The sequence below is a fragment of the Patella vulgata genome, chromosome 8, assembly GCF_932274485.2.
Source record: "Patella vulgata chromosome 8, xgPatVulg1.2, whole genome shotgun sequence".
NCBI classification, from domain to species: Eukaryota; Metazoa; Mollusca; class Gastropoda; family Patellidae; genus Patella; species Patella vulgata.
In genome coordinates, this window is record NC_065886.2 from 913,983 (window position 1) to 938,961 (window position 24,979).

Genomic DNA, 24,979 nt, shown 5'->3' on the forward strand with positions numbered 1-24,979 from the left:
GATCGTCAAACATTTATTTGTAAATAACCGGCACTGTAAACAGCAAATTTCCAAAATAATAATTAGTCGGATTAATGATTGCCCACGACAACAAACGGAAGTAACCCCAGTTTTAAAACTTCAAGTTGTATACGGTTTATATGATTGGGTAGTTATTGTACAGTCAGCGATATAACTATACTATTATAATACATAGTATTACTGTTATATATATATAGACCAATAGATTGATACGGTTGGGTAGATATTGTGTAATGCATGTATATATATATATATATATATATATATATATATATATATATATATATATATATATATATATATCATAGTATAAAATATAAAAATAACACCGATTTGCTTCTACATGTTTCAATATATTTTCATCAGGAAGCCATTGATACTAATAACGTTGCAAGGTTACCCTCGTGACGTCACAATAGAGGTACATTACATTGCATGAATGAATGAATAAATGAATGAATAGTGATGAATGAATAAACAAATATAATATGTACATAACACACTATTCAGTTAGCTACTTATCAATAGGAGATCAATTAAGCTAATTTATTTGTTTAGCAGAGGTCTAAATTTTTTAATGAAATATTCCTCTTTAACTGTTCTCTGTTTTGTGCAATCATTTAGGAGCTGGTGAAACGGGAATATTTGGAATTTTGTATTAAAGTTGTGTGCACATATGTCCAGATGTTCGCTCAGGGATATCATGCGATATTCTGGATTTTTTATCTGTGATTTGTGTACAGCAACTCGCGATCTCAAATATTCAGTTTGACCGATATACTGCTCCGTACAACCCGGGCAAGTTATGGCATAGATCACATTTCGTGATGCACATGTTAAATTAGCATTCACGTTAAATGTCCCGTGACCTTTGAAGGTGATTGATGGCCCTTCCATAAGGTTTTCGCAGGTACCACAGTTTCCACGCTGGCATTTTTTCACCTCATATTTTGTTGGGTGTGATGATTCAGACGTGAATTTAGCCTTCGTAAGGATGTTTTTCAAACTAGTGCTTTGACGTTTGCTGTTGATGATTTCTATTGACTTAAGAACTTCTTTCATCCGTTCATCATTTTCTAGCACTGGTAAATTATGTCTAATTTTATTCATAATATCCGGGTTTTTAGGGTTGAAGGTCGAAACGAATGCAATAGGTTTTCGCTGTGAAGTGTATTTCTCCTTCACCGTTAGCAGATCGCGTCTCTCTAGCTTTAAAGCTTTGGATATTCCATCGTTTATTAGATTTAGTGGATATTGTCTGTTTCGAAGGAATATTCGCAGCTCCTCGAATCGAACTTTCTGTTGGTTGTTGTCAGATACTATTGTTCGGATTCGCCTGGCTAGATTATACGGTAAACTCCGTTTGGTGTGACTTGGATGGCATGACGTGAACATCAAATACTGCTTGGTGTCAGTAGGTTTGTAAAAGATATCAGTTTCAATCTTTTCTCCTTTTTTGATAACCAACGTGTCCAGAAATGCTAATCTAGTGTTTGACATTTCCATTGTAAATTGTATATTGACATCCATATCATTTAATATTTTAAAGAAAATATCCAAGTCATTTTTTGAACGGGTCCATATTATGAAACAGTCGTCCAAATACCGACGCCAAGCTTTTATGAAATAGCTAATAAATGCGTCTCCGAATTGTAGTTGAACTTTTTCATATAGTCGTTCTTCTAAATAGGCTAGTACCAGAGTTGCATATGTTGGCGCCATTTTTGTCCCCATAGCTGTTCCTTTCATCTGTTTGTAGTGGTCACCATCAAAGTGGAATGTATTGTTTTGAAGTATGAATTCCACACTTGAGATGACCAGTGAGTCAGATATCCGGCCTGGTAATTCGGTCGGGTATTTATCCAACCAGTATTTTAAACCTTTTAGACCGAGATCATGTGGGATGTTGCTGTATAGAGACGTTACATCAAATGACACCATCATGGATTCTTCTTGGACTTTAGTTGGCAGTTGATGTAGGAAATCCATTGTGTCACGTACATAGCTTTTCACGTGGCATAAATATGGTTTCAATAAGATGTCAATAAAGTTGCTGAGGCGGTGTGTTGAACATGTTGGCCCCGCAATTATTGGCCTTATTTTCAAATCTGGTGGATGTGGCATATTGACAAATTCACTGGTAGCTGAGGAGCATATCTCATTGATAGCCTTGCTTTTATGAACTTTTGGCAGGCCGTAAAAATTGCTCTCTCTAGGTATGAATTGCGTCAGATAATCGTGTTCCTTTTCCGTCAGCTGATCGGTGAATTTGTTGACTAGCTGTTTCATCTTTTTGAATGTATCTGCGCTCATTTCGGCATCAATTTTTATGTAGCTATCTGTGTCACTTAATATATCCAAAGCCATGGTTTTATAGTTAGAACTGCTTTTGTCTTTTGCCAAGTTGTCCAATGGCTAAGAGGTGAAGTCACGGTTTGAGGGCTCTGATAGTTTTGTGAAAATTATGAAATATTAATGAGTGTAAAGGCTTAAAACTTTGCTGGGTGCTGTGTAAGAGTATAGAGCAGGGGTTTGTGTGATTATATTTATGGATTATGAAGAAATAATTGTGATATTGAGAGAAATATTTTGAACAATATAAAAACAGATTAGAGTTCAGAGAGCAGGTAAAGCTAATCAGTGAGTTGTGATTACACAGTGAGTTAAGTTCTACACAGGTAGTTAAAGTTTAGGCTTGACCTGCTGTATTGACAAGTGTTTTTTTGAGACATTATTGTGTCTGAAGCAGACTTTGGTGTGATACAATGTCCGTTAAAAATGACAGAAAAATGCCATCAAAAAGGGCTCATGTTTCAAGTTCTTCATGTGAAGAATCCGATCTAACAGCAATATATAAAAGTTTGGGTGATATAAAGGATAACATGAAAAAAATGGTAACTGTTAAAATGTTGGATGAAATAAATACAAAACTTAAAGATCTAGTAACTGTAAGTATGTTTGAGACTATGATACAAGACCATATGGACAATTTTTTCCGTGATATTAAATTCAGAGTTCGGGATCAAGTCAGAGACATCCTGTCAATTGAGCTAGAAAAACAAGGAAATGAATATGAGAGAGACAAACTGGAGATAGAGAGTCTTAGACAAGATATAGAGTGCTTAAAGGGGGAGCTAGAAAATTGTAAGAGCGTAGAAAGAGAAAATGCTATGGCAACAAAATCAGCTTTGATACTCGCAAACAAAAATGAACAATATTCTCGGAAAAAAAATATAAAAATTTACGGTGTGAGAGAGGCGAGAAACGAGGACTTAAAATCAAAATTCCTTAAACTTGCTCATGACTGTGCCGGTCTTAAGATTCCAATTATGGAAATAAATGCCATTCATAGAATACCATCAAAACATCCAGATAAACCTCGCCCAGTCATATTAAAGGTACTAACAACATATGCAAAAACAGTATTAATGAGAAATCGTAAATACTTCAAAGAGCAAGGTGTTATCCTGCTAGATGACGTCACAACCAGAAACGTAGAGCTCATAAATAGACTCAAATCACATGAAGAAATAGAAAATGCTTGGTATTTTAACGGAAATGTTCGTGGTGAGACATATGACAAAAGACGTATTATTTTCAATTTATATGATGACATAAATGAAACCCTTTTCAAGATTAAACCTGCCACTAATAACAGTAGTCAAGAAACAGTGCGTTAGATAACTGTGAAAAATGCGTATGACTCTATGCCCAGTGTAATATACTAACGTAGTTATACAAAACCGTTCTAGTTTAAAGCGTTTAAATGACACCTTTACACAAACGAAAATCAGTCAAGACATCAGTGTGCCTATTCCAACATTACGATATATGTTTGCAATCTGTGTACATGTGTATAACTTTATGACATTTATACGTTTATGTTTTCAGCATTTTCATTCAAAACTATTTACAACTAATTTATACAAACTACATGGACTTATCAGTACAACTCAATATTTACTTTATTTTGAATTAGACATATTTGAAATTATAACGATTGGTCATTGTTTGTTACAATGGTACAAATTATTAGTATGAACAGTAGAGGGTTGAGGGATAGCTTAAAACGGAAAGATCTGTTTAATTATTTAGCAGAAAAGAAATACTCAATATGTTGTCTACAAGACACACATCTTTTGAACTCTGATTTTAAAAAAATGCATTCAGAATGGGATGGCGACATTATTTTAGGTGAAGGAAAAAACAATGCAAGAGGGGTCTGTATACTTCTAAATAATAACTTTGAATATGAGATAAAACGAAAACACATAGGTCAAGACGGTAATATTATAGCGGTTGAACTGCTTTTAGAAAAGGTAATTACTTTGAATTTAATTACAATATATGGTCCAAATAGAGATACTCCTGATTTTTATTGTAAACTGAAAAAGCTAATACGAGAATTTGACTCAGAATTTAATATCATTTGTGGCGATTTTAACCTTGTCCTTAATTATGATCTTGATTGTTTTAATTATGTTAAATATAACAACATAAAGGCAAGAAAAGAAGTATTAGATTTAATGAATGATGAAAATCTTTCAGATGTTTGGCGGGTATATTCTCCAAATAAGAAAAGTTATACATGGCGCAGAAAAAACCCAACAAAAAAGGCCAGATTAGATTTTTTTTTAATTTCCGAAGAGTTGATAAGTTTAATAGATAAACCAGAAATTTTACCAGGTTACAGAACCGATCATTCTGTAGTTTTCTTGAATATAAGAACTAGTTCATTCGAGAGGGGCAGGGGATTTTGGAGATTTAATAATACACTTCTCGAAGATGTTGAATATGTTAGAATAGTCAAAAATACGATTCTAGACACAAAAAAAGAATATGCCGCATTACCTTATGCGAGAGATAAAATAGGTCTTATTAAAGATAGTGACCTTTCATTTGTGATTAACGATCAATTATTTTTCGAAATGTTGCTACTCAATATAAGGTCAAAAACTATATCCTACAGTGTATTTAAGAATCGAAAAGAAAAAGAACAAAAGCAGTTTTTGGAAAAACAGTTACTCTTTCTGTATGATTTTCTTCAGGATAAAGATGACACGTTTTTAAATGAAATTTACCATGATTATTTAAATCAACAAGAACGTTTAAGAGAGAAATACATTAAAGGATTGATTTTAAGATCAAATGCTACATATATTGAACATGGTGAGAAACCATCCAAATATTTTCTAAATCTGGAAAAAAGAAATTATGTCAATAGGAATGTTACAAAAATTATTGATACAAATCAACGACTGATAACAAATCAAAAACATATTTTAGAAGCTATTAAGGATTTCTATAAAAATTTATACGAATCACGGGACAGTAGTTTAGAAGATGTTAATCTTGATGAAGTTTTAGCGGACCATAACATTACCATTCTTAGTAACAATGAAAGGGATAGTCTAGAGGGGGAGATAACAACTAGTGAGGCTCTGTCTGTATTAAAACATATGAAACCTGATAAGAGCAGTGGAAGTGATGGCTATTCGAATGAATTCTATAAGTTTTTCTGGCCAGACTTATCAATTTTCCTTGTCAGATCCTTTAATTATTCACTAAAGGCGGGTATCTTATCAGAAACACAAAGGCTCGGTATTGTTTCGATACTTCCAAAAGGGAATAAACCAAGGGAATTCATCAAAAACTGGAGACCAATTACATTGCTAAATACCTCCTACAAAATTCTATCAGCCGTTATAGCAAAACGTATTAAATTTGTTTTAAATTATCTCATTCATGAGGATCAAAAGGGTTTTTTAACTGGGCGATTTATTGGGGAGAATACACGACTTTTATTTGATATCTTGCAGTATACAGAAATTGAAAATATTCCCGGACTAATTGTTCTTATAGATTTCGAGAAAGCTTTTGATTCCATTTCATGGAGATTTATTGATAAAACTTTAAAATTCTTTAATTTTGGACAACAAATCAGGAAATGGGTGAACATTTTTAATACTGATTTTAAGCTCTGTGTTAAACAATTTAGTAAATCGAGTGAGTTCTTCGCCATCGGACGTGGCTGTAGACAGGGCGATCCGTTATCGCCCTATGTTTTTTTGCTATGCGTTGAAATTTTGGGTAGTTTAATAAGAAACGAGGAAGACATTAAAGGAATTAATTTAGGGAATAAAAACCAAAAAATCGTACAATATGCGGATGACACTGCTCTGACACTTGACGGTAGCGAAAAATCTCTTAGACAGGCCTTGAATCTTCTTAATGAATTCGCAAAATATTCAGGTTTAAAACCAAACTTAGAAAAAACTTGTTGTGTTTGGATAGGTTCATTAAGAGGAAGTCAAGAACGATTTTTAAATGTTAAAAAAAATTTAATCTGGGAAATATCGGAATTTACGGCCCTAGGAATAAAATACAGTACTGATATCGATAAGATAATAGACCTGAATTATAATGTTAAGTTGCAAGAAGTTTGTCACTTGATGTCAAATTGGTCTAAACGAAATTTAACTGTACTCGGTCGAATAACTGTCGTAAAGTCAATATTAGTACCAAAATTAAATCATTTACTAACAAGTCTACCTTCACCGGATATATCTTACTTAAAAAATATAGAGAAATCGTTATATAAATTTGTTTGGGGTAATAAAGCTGAAAGAGTGTCCAGAAAAACTATGGTTCAAAATTTTGAAAATGGTGGATGTAAAATGATTGATATAATAGCATACTCAAAGTCGTTAAAAATTACTTGGTTTAGAAGATTATTAAAACATCAAAACACTGCCTGGGCAAAATTGTTAGTTAATTCTTTACCAGATAAACAGTTGTTGGTTGGCTCTTTCGGGGATGATTATTTCTATAAACTATCAAAGCGTACAAAATTGTCTTTCTGGCAAGAGGTTTTTAATTATATAAGTATTGCGCTAATTAAGTTAAAACCGAAAGATAACGAAATACATAATATTCTACGTCAGCCATTGTGGTACAATTCAAATATAAAAATAAACAATAAAACAATATATTTTGATGTTTGGCATCAAAAAGGAATAAAGTATGTTTATGATCTTTTCGATAAAGGTGTTTTTATGACATACGACACGTTCAAATCTATCTATAATTTCTCTCCACACTTTACAGACCTGTATGGATTAAAACAATCACTTCTTGCTAAATGGACTACTTTAAACAACATAAATGCTAAAACAGTAGATGTCAGGTTAATATTACCCATTTACCCTCAAATTATTGAATTCATCTCTATGTTTGATACTGGGGCAAAATATTTCTACACACATTTCTTAGATAAAAAAATTCAAAAAACTAAATCCGAAAACTCATGGGAATTAGATCTAGGAATGAAATTAACTTTAGAAGAATGGGCTCGTATTTACAAGCAATCATTTGATTTCACCGTCGATACTAGGCTGAAATGGTTTCAATTTCGACTCAATAGTAGAATAATTGGTACAAATAAATTTTTAGCTAAAATTGGAATTTTTAAATCAGATTTATGTACCTTTTGCAAAAAAGAAACTGAATCATTAATACATCTTTATTACAGCTGTGAACATGTACAGGTATATTGGAAAGAATTAGGAAGCTGGATTAAACTAAAGGCAAACAATGATTTTGATATCACCTTGATAAAATGTTTATTTGGCATTGATACTGATGATAACAAAATTCCAAATTTGATATATAGTTTAGCTAAGTTACATATATATAAACAACGGCTTGGAGAAAATAAACCAATTTTGAAGGTATTTAAAAAAGAATTATCATGCTATTTTGAAAAAGAACAAATTATACTTGGTGACAAAGTTCATGATAGATGGAAACATTTTGAGGGTCTTTTCAGCTGAGCTTTTCCCTGTGTCAACCTTCCTCACTTAATTAGTATTCACTTAATTAGTATGTACGCTTTTAGACACTGGTATCCGTGTAGTTTGTTTGGGGGCGGGGTTACTGTATAGTATAGTATAGTATACTTTGTAGTGTATAATTCTTCTGACACAACAATAAATGATTTTCCGAAAAAAAAAAAAAAAAAAAAAAAAAAAAAAAAAGTTGTCCAGTGATTTCCTCTCATTGTACGTGGTTGGTGACAAAAGCATTTTATAGTTAGAACTGCTCATAACTACAGTGGCACCTCCTTTGTCGGCTTGTTTTATAATGATGCTTTTGTCTTTTGCCAAGTTGTCCAGTGATTTCCTCTCATTCTACGTGGTTGGTGACAAAAGCATCATTATAAAACAAGCCGACAAAGGAGGTGCCACTGTAGTTATGAGCAGTTCTAACTATAAAATGCTTTTGTCACCAACCACGTACAACCACGTACATTTCAAACTTCTGGAAAAATATTTATTATATCGGTTAATAAGAGGTGAAAACAAGATACAAAACAATTTCAATAATTAATAAACGAAATTCTATGTATATTATAATATATATTACTTTCTATAAATGAAAATTAACAATTGTAATCTTAATTTAAGTGATTAATGGGGTAAATTATTCCTACTCCGTTACCTAGTTACACTTTCTTTCCCTTTCCCTCTTTTCCACTTTTACATGGCGACTTGTGTTGACTTTTTGGTGTAAAATTGAAGAAAGGGGCTTGAATGTACACTTTTCTGCTAGGTTTTGCTGAATATTCATGATTGTGCATTTCAATTTTTCCAAGATGAACCTCATACGTGCTTTACAACCAGATGTTGCCACATATTGTTCCATCTTTGGTAGAAAGCGTTCAACCCAACGAAAATTTGAGAAAAAGTTCGAGCCGATCTAAGAGACGAGAATTAACATTAAAATCACTGGGGAAATGATTAGTGATATATGGCCTGATGTATTATGATATTATAGTTATCTTATCCCTTCCTGGTCTCTCTATATAAAACAGTAAAATTTCGACCAGTTGATTCATGTTTTATGATATAATACTCATGTTACTGATTGTACATGCACACAGTAACTTCCCGATAATAAAAACCATATACAACGTCCCCATTTTCAACCTTCCTCGTCAATATCTGTAAGAGGTAAAATGTCGACCATGGATAGATACATGTATTATTATATACTATTCAAAAAAAGTAGGGGATATTTGATTTTGGGGGCATAATACTAAAATATGCAAATGACTACGAAAAAAGTCACTATAGAATCTAACAGAAGAAACATTTCCAGTTACATGTGACGCCCAAACGCACCAATAGCTACCGCATGGAATGCAGGTGATGCTTGGGATCATCATGGGGGTCCAACCCAAGATTTGCACGACTCTGACTTTGAATATTACAGTCATTGTGGCATTGAATTCCAGGGTGGAAACATCAGTTTAATTGTTTTAGTGACCAGAAAACAAATTTTGATATGCGTCGGCTTACCCAAAATGAAAGGTTACGTGCCCTTGGCATGCTGCAGATCGGCACAACACAGGCGGTTGTGGCGCGGACGATGAATGTTTCTCAGTCTGTCATAAGCAGGCTATGGTCCAGATACCGTGATACACAATCTGTACAGGACAGACCACGCTCAGGTCGACCAAGGGCGACAACTCAAGCCCAGGATCGATTTATCCGTACCTTGGCCTTGAGAAATCGTGTCATCACAGCAAATCAGATCAGCGCTCGTCTTCAAACAGACACTGGTGTGAGAGTGAGTGGTCAGACGATTCGGAATCGACTGCATAGGGGTCACCTTCGCGCCCGACGTCCTCGCGTGATCCCTTGTTTGAGAGATCATCACATTCAGGCAAGACGTCGTTGGTGTAGGGATCGTCAACACTGGGATTATCGACGCTGGAGCAATGTGATGTTTTCAGATGAGTCAAGGTTCACTGTTGATTTTTGGGACAGACGTAGGAGGGTGTGGCGTCGTCGAAACGAGCGCTTCCAAGACGTTAACGTCATCAGACATGATCGATTTGGGGGTGGTTCTGTTATGGTGTGGGGAGGCATCACTGTTGCTGGAAGAACGGCTTTACATGTTGTTGCAGGGCGTGTTACAGGCCAGTACTACCGGGACAACATCTTGGCAGTCCATGTTGTGCCGTTCGCACGACGTCATGGCCGCCGTTTCATCTTCCAGGATGACAACGCAAGATGTCACAGGGCCAGGATCGTTACAGGTTACCTCCAACAACAGAACATCACCACATTACCTTGGCCAGCACTGAGTCCCGACCTCTCCCCCATCGAGCATGTCTGGGACATGCTTGGACAGAGGTTACGTCAAAATCAACAACGTCCTGCCAATGTCCAAGAACTTGCTGCTGCGTTGCAACAGGAATGGGACAATCTGGACCAAAATGACCTTAGACGTCTCATTAGGAGTATGCCACGTCGGATCAATGCTTGTTTGGCAAACAGAGGAGGATTTACCCGTTACTGACTTGGTTGTGATGCTGTGGTAACTTTGCTGTTTGACCCCGGGTATCATTTTACCCTTATAATGGTCAGTCTGTGCCTTACTTAGTCTAACGATCATTTGGAATAAATCGATGAATGTGAACTTCATTTCATTTTGTCATTTGTTTCTTCGTCAGTTTCATTAGGTGACTTTAATAACACTTAAAAATCAAATATCCCCTACTTTTTTTGAATAGTATAATATAGTTATGTTAATGGCTGTAAATATTATATATATACAAGGTAAGTTGATCTATATTTTATATTAACATTAGTAATATACTATTATAGACATCGATAAATCCCTACTGGGTGGGTAGTCGCTTATATCATATAGTACAAAACACAATTGTGCTAATACCTATATTCACCCCAACCTTTAAGATAAAATAAAGGAAACTACTTTTGTCTTGAGTTATAGTAAACAAATATGACATAGTGTCTATACCCACAGATAACAATATAATGTTAATAGATTATAAATTTATATTAAAGTAGCTATGTCTCTAACTCAATATAATGTCAATAGATTATAAATATATATTAAATATTAACCCCCAATTGAATCTCACAATTTCAATTGATACATTAGAGTTACATGTAAAAGATCCCTTGTAATTCTATATAAGAGTAGGCCGAGACACATTTCCCTCACAACATACTGTATGATGTATGCCGGTCTTTATTAGCCCAGTTGGGGCAGAGCAGTAGGTCGTTAAACCCCATTTCATTCCACTGAAAATTGTATAATTTTTATACAAGAATATAATCTGTGTGACCTGTATCGGGATAAATAAATACCCTAAAAACAAGGACACAAACTGATCATTTAGAATCGGTTTTATCTTAATGAGATATCCTATAAAAACAAGCACAACGAATATATGGTGTCCTTACCATATGATTTACATGAGGTAGACAGAGGAAGTCCTGGTATGTTGGGTTTTAATAATACTCATTTAAAACTGATACAGACATTATTAAAACATTAATTAATGATAAATTGAACTGTTGTCTATACAAAGACAACCCCCTCAATCTGATGAGACAGCCTTAAATATTCTACTAAAAATAGGTCAATTTTATATAAACACTAAATTAACAACAGTGTATGGACAACAGCCAAAACGTATATTGGTTATCAAACTGTAATTCAAGAATTAGAAAGTAAAATATCAGACTTCGAAAAGACAGGAGAATAATGTTCTATACAGATAACACCTTCATTAATGATTCTAGTAAATCCTGGTTTCGAATCCCCGGTTGTACGTGACAAGGAGTAGGGTCGCCTGTCCAACCTCGTGGGTTTTCTCCGGGTCCTCCGGTTTACCCCCATTGCTAAAGACCCCTACGCGCAAGCGAATTATTGAAAACAACCTGAGCCATATGTTAGTCCCGAAATGACCTAGTTTGTGTCGAGTGGACGTTAAACCCCATTTCTCTCTCTCTCTCTCTCTCTCCCTCTCTAGTAAATCCCTATTTACAACTATTTATGATAAAGATAATAATTTAATTAATGGTTCTAGTAATGGTATATATGCATGTATTTATGATAGAGATAGTATAATTCTATTTTAGTAATGCCCTATTTACATGTATTTATGATACAGATAGTATATTGATGATTCTAGTAATGTTCTATTTACATGTATTTATGATAGAGATAGTATATTGATGGTTCTAATAATGTTCTGTTGTACATGCGCTGGTTATTTTACTGAAGCAGATGACATACACGAACAGACGACGCTGTGTGACACGCTGACTTCTACTGAGCGAACTCGATAGCAGGTCATGTGATCGAGCTGCTACACTCCATGATATGTATAGACAGCGCAATAAGGGAAATTCAGAGGGGTGTTGGAAGATGTAACACAATTTTTTAATTACTGTAGCAACAGTACTGGACATTCGGGAATCAGCACCTCTTCGCCATTTTTAATTAAATCATTAAATCAGTAAATGACGATCGTATTTTAATACGTTTCACTCTCTGCCATCCGATGTTCTAGAAACTTGATTTTAGGTTTTTATTTTAAAGATGCAATATGTAAGAGCTATTGAATGTTTTAATTCTGGCTTTAAGTTAAACATTGATTCATACGAAAGCCAATAATCATCCTCGGTATCCCCAGTGGTTTCATTCCGTTCTACTCCACTAAACCCTGGTTTAATCTATGGAGGAGACACGTTTTCAAATTATCCACCCTGGATGATTGTGCTATTTTTATGGACGAATCCCTATGCATCGTTAAAACATAGATATGACGTCACCCTTTGATGTTTTTAACCAGTATATAGGAGAATGTACGCTTTTCTTAAACAATCGTCTATTATTTATAAAATAATGGACAGGTTTACCAATAATAGACACTTATCTGAAAAATGGACATGTATTTTGGGATAAAATTATTCTCTTAACGAATTAAATTACAGTACATGAAATTACTTTAAAACCTCATAGTTACCAAAATATCACATGACCGAATGTTGATTTCACGTGTTTGTCTACATAAAGAATTCCACTTAAATCCGTCCGTTATATGTCACTTATACGTTTAATAGTAGATCGATGATACGTTTTTATACGCCCACATTTCCAAACATTCTTTGTAGACACTCTACAGATCATAACTTGAAATATAGGTATATATCCCGAAGATCTCGGTTCCTATCGATATTGGCTTGTATGGGACGTAAATTGTACACACTAGAGGTCGCATTTTGATGAAACTGAACATGTGTGTTTATAACACAAAGATCTCGATTGCTTGCGATATTGGCACATATCGGACCGTAACTTCCTGGATTATTACCCCTGATTGAACAAAAAAAACGAGCATGTGGAACCTATACAGGTCACAATTTTTATCCGATTTTAAAAATCGTTCAAATATATCACCGTTACACCATAATGACAGTTGAGTTCTAATTTCCTGAATTGGTTTGTGCCTTTGATCCCGTGTCCTATCACTTATATCAGAGTATATATTAAATTTCAAATCAAAAGTTGGACGGCTAGTACCCTCCATACCCTCCACAGTACTAAGAAAATTATTAATATCTAAATCATTTTCGTGAGCAGCCTTTCCATCACACTTTGACAGCTATTACTCCCCATATCAAGAACATCACAATTTTACGGCTATTATCTTCCATATTGAATACATTACCAAATGTAATCCGTATCCAAATGCTTATCACGTATATTCTCATTATTAATATTTGTTTTTGACAAACATGTTATAAACATGTCGTCTCCATGTCGAATATTTTGGACTGTCTGTGTATGCTTGCTTTGTATGACTGGAGTGTTTTGTCACATGCATTCATGAGCATGTGCATGTTGTTTTAAGAACATATCCATTATTTTGTGACTTGTTCTTTTAGAAAACTATCCATTATTTGTATCTCTATGGTGCTATGTTTTAAGTTTGATAATAGCCTCAGCCTTCTCTCACCCCCTTCTCACACCCCCTTCCCATACCCCCTTCTCTCACCCCCTTCTCACACATCCTTCGTACGCCTCCTTCTCACACCACCTACTCTCACTCCTCCTTCTCACGGCCCCTTCTAAAACACCCTTCTCACACCCCTTCTACGGAGTAAAATTTTAAAAAATCCAGCCTCAGCAGCTATTGTCGTTGCCATATTTAATCAAGTGATTCACGTGAAGGGTGATACAGTCGACTGGTGAATCGAGCGGGGAATTCGCCAAGTGTGTCCACTCCCGCTTTAGATAGTATCGTAATCTTATATAGAGAGAGACGACCTAACATAACAGACAATACTTTTTGTATCTCAGATTACTTTACGATGTAAGATAGAGAATTTTGTCAAGTCGGCGCTGTTTCTACATATCTTTTTCATATTCCACAGACCCACAACGGCTAACATTGACACAGTCGGACGTTAAGCCCCATTTCATTTCAATCAACATTGACACTGATTGAGACTCAATTCATGTAGGGTATGGCATTCAGGATATTCCTATTGATAAAGTTACCCAGGATTTTCCGGTGTGGTTTCCCCCTGTCGGTGATTCAGGACAGTTAGCCTGGTAAGGGACAGCGTCTAGTCATTCGGGTGGGATGAAAAACTGATTCCCGTGTATACTTTAGGACTTGGAAACATTTGCTGAAGCGTCGCTATCCGGATAACATTTCTCTCATAGCACACTGCTTGACCATCTTCATACAGAAAATAGGACGACAAACCCTATTCCATATAACCTTTACTTTCACCATCACCCGACATGTAGATATATCAATATGTAGTAGTATCCTGGTGTTTAACGTCTATATATCAATCTATTGGTCTATATATATATATATATATATATATATATATATATATATATATATATATATAGCTGTAGTGAGTTGTTGTTCTAATGTACAGTATCATATATCATAGTATAAAATATAAAAATAACACCGATTTGCTTCTACATGTTTCAATATATTTTCATCAGGAAGCCATTGATACTAATAACGTTGCAAGGTTACCCTCGTGACGTCACAATAGAGGTACATTACATTGCATGAATGAATGAATAAATGAATGAATAGTGATGAATGAATAAACAAATATAATATGTACATAACACACTATTCAGTTAGCTACTTATCAATAGGAGATCAATTAAGCTAATTTATTTGTTTAGCAGAGGTCTAAATTTTTTAATGAAATATTCCTCTTTAACTGTTCTCTGTTTTGTGCAATCATTTAGAAGCTGGTAAAACGGGAATATTTGGAATTTTGTATTAAAGTTGTGTGCACATATGTCCAGATGTTCGCTCAGGGATATCATGCGATATTCTGGATTTTTTATCTGTGATTTGTGTACAACAACTCGCGATCTCAAATATTCAGTTTGACCGATATACTGCTCCGTACAACCCGGGCAAGTTATGGCATAGATCACATTTCGTGATGCACATGTTAAATTAGCATTCACGTTAAATGTCCCGTGACCTTTGAAGGTGATTGATGGCCCTTCCATAAGGTTTTCGCAGGTACCACAGTTTCCACGCTGGCATTTTTTCACCTCATATTTTGTTGGGTGTGATGATTCAGACGTGAATTTAGCCTTCGTAAGGATGTTTTTCAAACTATTGCTTTGACGTTTGCTGTTGATGATTTCTATTGACTTAAGAACTTCTTTCATCCGTTCATCATTTTCTAGCACTGGTAAATTATGTCTAATTTTATTCATAATATCCGGGTTTTTAGGGTTGAAGGTCGAAACGAATGCAATAGGTTTTCGCTGTGAAGTGTATTTCTCCTTCACCGTTAGCAGATCGCGTCTCTCTAGCTTTAAAGCTTTGGATATTCCATCGTTTATTAGATTTAGTGGATATTGTCTGTTTCGAAGGAATATTCGCAGCTCCTCGAATCGAACTTTCTGTTGGTTGTTGTCAGATACTATTGTTCGGATTCGCCTGGCTAGATTATACGGTAAACTCCGTTTGGTGTGACTTGGATGGCATGACGTGAACATCAAATACTGCTTGGTGTCAGTAGGTTTTATAATGATGCTTTTGTCTTTTGCCAAGTTGTCCAGTGATTTCCTCTCATTGTACGTGGTTGGTGACAAAAGCATCATTATAAAACAAGCCGACAAAGGAGGTGCCACTGTAGTTATGAGCACTTCTAACTATAAAACCATGGCTTTGGATATATTAAGTGACACAGATAGCTACATAAAAATTGATGCCGAAATGAGCGCAGATACATTCAAAAAGATGAAACAGCTAGTCAACAAATTCACCGATCAGCTGACGGAAAAGGAACACGATTATCTGACGCAATTCATACCTAGAGAGAGCAATTTTTACGGCCTGCCAAAAGTTCATAAAAGCAAGGCTATCAATGAGATATGCTCCTCAGCTACCAGTGAATTTGTCAATATGCCACATCCACCAGATTTGAAAATAAGGCCAATAATTGCGGGGCCAACATGTTCAACACACCGCCTCAGCAACTTTATTGACATCTTATTGAAACCATATTTATGCCACGTGAAAAGCTATGTACGTGACACAATGGATTTCCTACATCAACTGCCAACAAAAGTCCAAGAAGAATCCATGATGGTGTCATTTGATGTAACGTCTCTATACAGCAACATCCCACATGATCTCGGTCTAAAAGGTTTAAAATACTGGTTGGATAAATACCCGACCGAATTACCAGGCCGGATATCTGACTCACTGGTCATCTCAAGTGTGGAATTCATACTTCAAAACAATACATTCCACTTTGATGGTGACCACTACAAACAGATGAAAGGAACAGCTATGGGGACAAAAATGGCGCCAACATATGCAACTCTGGTACTAGCCTATTTAGAAGAACGACTATATGAAAAAGTTCAACTACAATTCGGAGACGCATTTATTAGCTATTTCATAAAAGCTTGGCGTCGGTATTTGGACGACTGTTTCATAATATGGACCCGTTCAAAAAATGACTTGGATATTTTCTTTAAAATATTAAATGATATGGATGTCAATATACAATTTACAATGGAAATGTCAAACACTAGATTAGCATTTCTGGACACGTTGGTTATCAAAAAAGGAGAAAAGATTGAAACTGATATCTTTTACAAACCTACTGACACCAAGCAGTATTTGATGTTCACGTCATGCCATCCAAGTCACACCAAACGGAGTTTACCGTATAATCTAGCCAGGCGAATCCGAACAATAGTATCTGACAACAACCAACAGAAAGTTCGATTCGAGGAGCTGCGAATATTCCTTCGAAACAGACAATATCCACTAAATCTAATAAACGATGGAATATCCAAAGCTTTAAAGCTAGAGAGACGCGATCTGCTAACGGTGAAGGAGAAATACACTTCACAGCGAAAACCTATTGCATTCGTTTCGACCTTCAACCCTAAAAACCCGGATATTATGAATAAAATTAGACATAATTTACCAGTGCTAGAAAATGATGAACGGATGAAAGAAGTTCTTAAGTCAATAGAAATCATCAACAGCAAACGTCAAAGCAATAGTTTGAAAAACATCCTTACGAAGGCTAAATTCACGTCTGAATCATCACACCCAACAAAATATGAGGTGAAAAAATGCCAGCGTGGAAACTGTGGTACCTGCGAAAACCTTATGGAAGGGCCATCAATCACCTTCAAAGGTCACGGGACATTTAACGTGAATGCTAATTTAACATGTGCATCACGAAATGTGATCTATGCCATAACTTGCCCGGGTTGTACGGAGCAGTATATCGGTCAAACTGAATATTTGAGATCGCGAGTTGTTGTACACAAATCACAGATAAAAAATCCAGAATATCGCATGATATCCCTGAGCGAACATCTGGACATATGTGCACACAACTTTAATACAAAATTCCAAATATTCCCGTTTTACCAGCTTCTAAATGATTGCACAAAACAGAGAACAGTTAAAGAGGAATATTTCATTAAAAAATTTAGACCTCTGCTAAACAAATAAATTAGCTTAATTGATCTCCTATTGATAAGTAGCTAACTGAATAGTGTGTTATGTACATATTATATTTGTTTATTCATTCATCACTATTCATTCATTTATTCATTCATTCATGCAATGTAATGTACCTCTATTGTGACGTCACGAGGGTAACCTTGCAACGTTATTAGTATCAATGGCTTCCTGATGAAAATATATTGAAACATGTAGAAGCAAATCGGTGTTATTTTTATATTTTATACTATGATATATATATATATATATATATATATATATATATATATATATATATATACATGCATTACACAATATCTACCCAACCATATCAATCTATTGGTCTATATATATATATAACAGTAATACTATGTATTATAATAGTATAGTTATATCGCTGACTGTACAATAACTACCCAATCATATAAACCGTATACAACTTGAAGTTTTAAAACTGGGGTTACTTCCGTTTGTTGTCGTGGGCAATCATTAATCCGACTAATTATTATTTTGGAAGTTTGCTGTTTACAGTGCCGGTTATTTACAAATAAATGTTTGACGATCATAGTCATCCCCGCTCCCTCACCTACACGCAGCCTTCTCCAGAACGAAATAAAATGAAATTGAGTTTAACGTCCTACTATTATGCCCCGAACTGGGCTAATGAAAACGGGCATACGCCATACTGTGTGCTGTGAGGGACTTCGGTTTTACGTGCACGCCAAAGTCTACACGGGACCTCGGCTTTTCGTCCCATCCGAACAACTAGACAGCTGTCTTTGTCAGGCCCTCCGTCCTGCATCACTGACAAGGGGGAACCACGCCGGAAAATCTGGATGAACTTTCTCGGCCAATGCTGTGATCGAACACCTGATCTCCAGGCTAGCGAGCCAGCGTTTTACCCTTATCATTAACTGCTGGATGGGGAAATTTTGATCTTATGGAAATGGCTGCGGTTTCCGGTATTTGGGTCCTTTGGACAAAATTTCACGTAACATAAAATGGAGTAATTAATCAACTATGTATTAATTGGGAACCTGTATCTATTTACATGTATTTATTTTCATACTTAGTGTACGAATAAAGTTTATTATTAATGCTCAAACGTGGGTATATGCTTATTAGGTGAATGACTTGGTGGAGTTCGATGATGGACATTTTCTAATTAGGTTAAACATAGATCAGCAACTTGATTGGTCGATGCTTGGAGACACGATAATATTGATTCTAATTGAGTGAGAGTATGGTTTTACCTTGACAAGGTTCTGAAACACCCCAGACATTTGGTAGCACGGTAAGTTTGATTCTGATTGCCTAAGTTTAATCAGGAGCATTTCTGCTTTGGTTGAGTTTGCTTGTCCCATTCTTTACAAACAAGATGAATGTTCAATTAATTAATGTGTCATCTATACAGTTTAGGATTGATGGGGGGGGGGGGGTCGTTAGTCTCACTGTAGACTTGTTGAGTATGTTCCATTATGTTCTACATTAATGTATCATCTATATTGATGGGAGGGGTGGGGCGTTAGTCTCACTGTAGAGTAAGTTCCAATATATTCTACATTCACAACAAGACGTTAAAACATGATGTACCATTTACTGAAAAATACATTTTAAACTTCTGGAAAAATATTTATTATATCGTTTAATATTCTATGCAATTAAATAAAAAGATACAAAACAATTTCAATAATTAATGAACAAAATTCTATGCATATTATAATACATATTACTTTCTATAAATGAAAATTAACAATTGTAATCCTAATTTAAGTGATTAATGGGGAAAATTATTCCTACTCCGTTACCTAGTTACACTTTCTTTCCCTCTTCCTCCCTTTTACATGGCGACTTGTGTTGACTTTTTGGTGTAAAATTGAAGAAAGAGGCTTGAATGTACACTTTTCTGCCAGGTTTTGCTGAATATTCATGATTGTGTATTTAAATTTTTCCAAGTTGAACCTCATACGTGCTTTACAGTCAAATGTTGCCACATATTGCTCCATCTTTGGTAGAAAGCGTTCAACCCAATGTATTATGATATTATAGTTATCTTATCCCTTCCTGGTCTCTATATAAAACAGTAGACCATTAGATTCATGTATTATGATATAATACTCATGTTACTGATTGTACATGTACACAGTAACTTCCCGATTAGATGAACCTTATACAACGTCCCCATTTTCAACCTTCCTCGTCTATATGTACATGTAGAACAGTAAAGTATCGACCATGAATAGATTCACGTATTGTAATATTATAGTTATGTTACTGGCTGTAAGATATATACAAGGTAACGTAGCAACTGTTCTTATATTCATTTTATATTAACATTAGTGATAAATTATTATAGACATCGATAAATCCCTGCTGGGTGGGAAGTACTGTACTCGGTTATATCATAGTACAAAACACAATTGTGCTAATTCCTATACACGGGGACTGAATAGAAACAAACTGACACCTCACACTTAAAGATAAATTAAAGGAAACTACTTTTGTTTTAGCAATTATCGTGTAAACGAATATGAATATGACCTACTGTTTATATACACAGATAACAATATAATGTCAATAGAATATAAATGATATTAAATACTACAAATGTACTATTTTACACTATGACCAGTTTGACTAGCATACCAATATAATATTATACTGATAAATACATTGGCGTGATAGAATCTCCACAAGTAGCTAGATATTAAACTCCAATTGAATCTCGCAATTTTAGTTAATACATTAGTGTGCACGTAAAAGATTCCTATAATTATATATAACAGTAGGCCGGGCCACATTTCCCTCATAACACAGTGTATGATGCATGCCGGTCTTTATTAGCATAGTTGGGACAGAGGAGTAGGACGTTAAACCCCATTTCATTGCATTTTAGTTCCACTGTAAGTATTACAATGTACTGAAGCAGACGACATACGCGAGCAGACGACACTGTGTGACACGCTGACTGTAAACTAAGCGAACTCGATAGCAGGTCATGTGATCGACCTACGACACTCCACGAAATGTATATAGCGCTTAACGGTGAGCAGTAAAGATGCTGGATATCCGGACTATCTTCTCTATTTTTGATTAAATCATGAAATGGCAATCGCATTTTATTTTGTGTCAATCACTACCATCCGATGTTCTAGAGAATTGATTATACGCTTGTTAAGTTAAAAATGCAATAGCTAAATATGCGTATTGAATGTTTTAATTTTGTCTTCAAAAGTAGAGTGACCCACAGTCTTAATTATCTGTACTATATAAACTGACCTGTTTTAACAGCATGTTGTCACGCGGATCAAAACTTCGATTATGAAAAAAGTGCTCTCACGGGCTCGCTCGTGCACTGTAAGCAGCAAACAGTCGCCCAAAATAGACATTCACGTGACAATATTCATTCACTTATTTATCAATGAAGCCATGTAAAAAAAATATTCTTTACTCGTTTTTGGCTAAAACTCGGCGATTTAATTTCTAAGTTAGTTGTTTTGTAACCAATGACGTATATATTGTAACGGTTCTCGGTTCAGAGTCAACTCATGTAGTTTCGCCCTTTTTCTATCTTTTAAATCCACTCTCGTGGCAACATACCGACACTGCAAGACTGTGAAAGTTACTTTTATTTAACCGTAAAACTCTGTTGTTAGTGGGCGCTTTAGTTACTTTAGAAGTTACATTGTTGCTAGCTCTAAATACGCAGAACAAATTTGAGACTGGAAATTAATTGAACGAAATTATTTTCCCTAGTCTCGATTAACCAGACGTGTATGATTAAGATAAAATTACGGTACTGGTCACAAGACTCGGATTCTAATCATTTTAGGGCGCTGCGAATTTGGCCTCCGTTTTTGTGTCAAATATAATAGGAGGATGTGCCATTATGGCTATGCCATTCGTGTTTAGTATCCTTATGCATTTGCCATTTCTAACATGGTAGTTACAAAACGTTTCAGTAATTATAAATCCAGTAACAACTCATTTTTCTAGAACTGAAATATAACCAAAAAGACGCGCATTGACTGTTTCATAATTATCATAGGCGTACGGGCTCGATGACAGTTAGGGGGGCAGAACCCGAAATGCCCGAAAAAATTTCGGTGTCGGTCTTCCTCGAGAGGCGAAGAAGCGGAGCTTACCTTGTTTGCCCCCCCCCCCAAGAAAATTTTGGAATATTTGACGTTTTCCTGCTATTTCAGCCCGTGAACAAGCAACTTCAATGTGGTCTAATATAGCCTAATGACAATGGCTGACTCGAATTCCAATCAAAAGATCAACCGTTGGGAAAAAACTGCCGCAAACGCGTTTTCCTGTTATTCCAGCCTGTGAATACAGCAACTTCAATTCGGTCCAATATAGCCTACCTGGCTGACCCGAATTCCAAACAACCAATCAATCGTCGCGGGGTATGGGGGCCTCACCCTCCCAGAGAAAATTTTGAAAATTTAACCACCGCAAATGCGTTTTCTGCTATTCGAGCCCGTGAAAGCAGCTCCAAAAGTATCCAATGGTTTTGTAACCAAAATCCCATTCTGAATTCCAACCATCCAATCAGACTGTTGCAGTTGCATTCACAAATAATAATCGATGCCAGAAAAATGTCGTACAAAGAATGGCTCTAGACAAAATGTTTTAATCCAAAGTCAACTCAGTACAAATTCGTTGTATTCAATTAAAAGAAAAGTAAAATTAGTGTTTTAGTAGGGATCGATGACAGTTAGGGAATCAAAACTAGAAATGCCCGAAAATTTCATTTTACAGACAGCGGCGCCCGTTTTCTTCGAGAGGCGAAGAAGAGAAGCTGACCTTGTCTGGCCCCCCCCCCCAAAAAAAAATTTTGGAATACTTGACGGACGCCTTTATTTTGCCAAATTTTCACTTTACCCATCTGCCCGAAAATTCAGCTTGCCCGACAGTTAGGGGGGCAGCTGCCCCCCCCCCGTCCCACCCCCCTGGTTCGTACGCCTTTGATAATTATTAAAAATATTAAAACGCGACACGATGCGTAAATTGTGCGTCTTACTTTCGAGAACAATAGCTATAAAACAGAAATTTCCAGATTGATACATAATACGACACAACCAACCATAAGTGGGAATTCAAACACAAAGGATATATTTAAACTTAAATTTCTCTAACATTTCACTAAAAGATCCCTATTGCAGAACTCCCAACTTATTATGTAGTCATTGTCATGCCGGTTGTTTTTAATAACAAAATTTTCCAGTCATATAACAGATCAAAGAATTTTTCGAGACGCATTGTCACGTATCGACTTCTATTTTTGGATTATCTGGCGCCACAAAAAAGCCCAATCATATCAAAAAGCATGCAGTTCCACCTTGAAATGGGTTCAATTGATGTACGGTTTATTCTATAATTTATAACACGGTTTAGAGCACAATGTGTAGGAGTCGCATTTTTGACTTCTAAGTAGATTCTTATACGGAATTCCGGATGCAATGCTAGACATTTGGACCACTGCTGCCGAACCGATTTGAAAATGCTTAAGGTTTTTTTTTCTTTGCGCATGTCGTGTGCTCCTCTGTTTTTGATGTGTATGATTTTTATATTTGTGATAATTATTTGAAACAAAATAGGATTATCATAAAGGATATTTAACATCTACAATAAAGGTACGGTAAGCACTCTCTACGTACTGCGTTTGTAAACCACGAAATTCACCCCTTATTAGAAAGTTTCAACTATAGTCTATTGCATGTAAACGTTAAAAAAATCAGCTCAAAATACAGACATCTCTCTCTCTCTCTCTCTCTCTCTCTCTCTCTAACTAAGGGCTGTGCACGCGTACAAATGTTAAATTCAAACGTTAATTGTACGTACGTAAAAAAACGAAGAAAGCCGACTGCGGAAATTAAGAATTCGTTTTCCAGAACAAAATTTGAAACTTTGATGTGACCAAGAAACATAACTCTTTTTAATGAAAAAATCTACCGCTGTAACGCTACTTGGGCGATCAACTTTTCCATATAATTAGAAAGTCACATTCAAATGGCCAAATCACACAAATATCCAACTTAGCAATAGTTTAATTGTTAATGAATGATGATTTTAATGGTAAGTCTTATCATATTTGTTAAAATAAGCCCCAAATATAGCTCGTTTATTTGATTTTTGTTATTTGCACGAACCACTCTATCAAAAGTTATATAAACTATCATTTAAACATTGATTCAGGCAATAATCAACTCTAGAGCCTCTGATGGCTGTGATTTAAGAGGATGAATAATATAAGTTAGTGTAGCATTTGAAGTGAAAACAAAGAACGGCAATAGGCAGATTTAGCTCTTACATAATGCATCTGAGAGAGAGAGAGAGAGAGAGAGAGAGAGAGGGAGAGATAGAGAGAGAGAGAGAGGGGGAGATAGAGAGAGAGAGATAGAGAGAGAGAGAGAGATATGAGGTTTAACGTACACTTGACACAAACTGGGTCATTTCTGGACTAACATGTGATTATATTTTTTTTCAATAATTCGCTTGCGCGTAGGGAGGACCCGGAGAAAACCCACGAGGTTAGACATGAGTTTCAGTGTCTTGTAATTGTGTGGTGACCTGTATAAACATCACATTGTAATAATTACGTCAGTGTCTTGTAAATGGTGTGGTATTAGAGGTGATGATTATAGATTTACATGTCTCTTACTTCTGTTACAGGTCAAACATACAGTTTATCAGGATCATCACCATATGGTATTAGAGGAGGGGATTATAGGTTTACATGTCTCTTACTTCTGTTACAGGTCAAAGATACAGTTTATCAGGATCATCACCATATGGTATTAGAGGAGGGGATTATAGGTTTACATGTCAGATATCTAGTGGTGAAGTTCCTAATGTTGTATTGTTTAACAAGGACAGATCCCAAACCTGTACCATATTATTATCTGATTGTCAACCATCATCAACTGATAACAGATATACATGTGGTTGTATCAATGGTAACAACAGAACACTGTATCTTAATATAACTAATGTTACATCAACTGATACTGGAACCTGGACCTGTGGAGATAGCTTTAACAGAATCACCAGTCCACCTGTTACTCTTCCTGTTTATTGTAAGTTGAT

At 35.5% G+C, this 24,979-nt stretch overlaps 1 protein-coding gene across 5 annotated transcripts in view; it reads left to right on the forward strand.

The window, feature by feature from the left end:
- Window positions 1–24,979, forward strand: part of LOC126829985 (adhesion G-protein coupled receptor G6) — a 126,786-nt gene that overhangs the window by 47,176 nt on the left and 54,631 nt on the right. For 2 of the 5 annotated variants that reach the window (XM_050560178.2, XM_056103015.1), the window contains exons 1-2: window positions 10,626–10,646; window positions 24,652–24,969. The exons of 2 other annotated variants lie outside the window; for them this stretch is intronic. The gene's annotated coding sequence lies outside the window, so the exon portion shown is untranslated. Of the gene's footprint in view, window positions 1–10,619; window positions 10,647–24,651; window positions 24,970–24,979 lie in introns of those variants that run through there. One more of the 5 variants, XM_056103014.1, reaches the window with a different exon arrangement.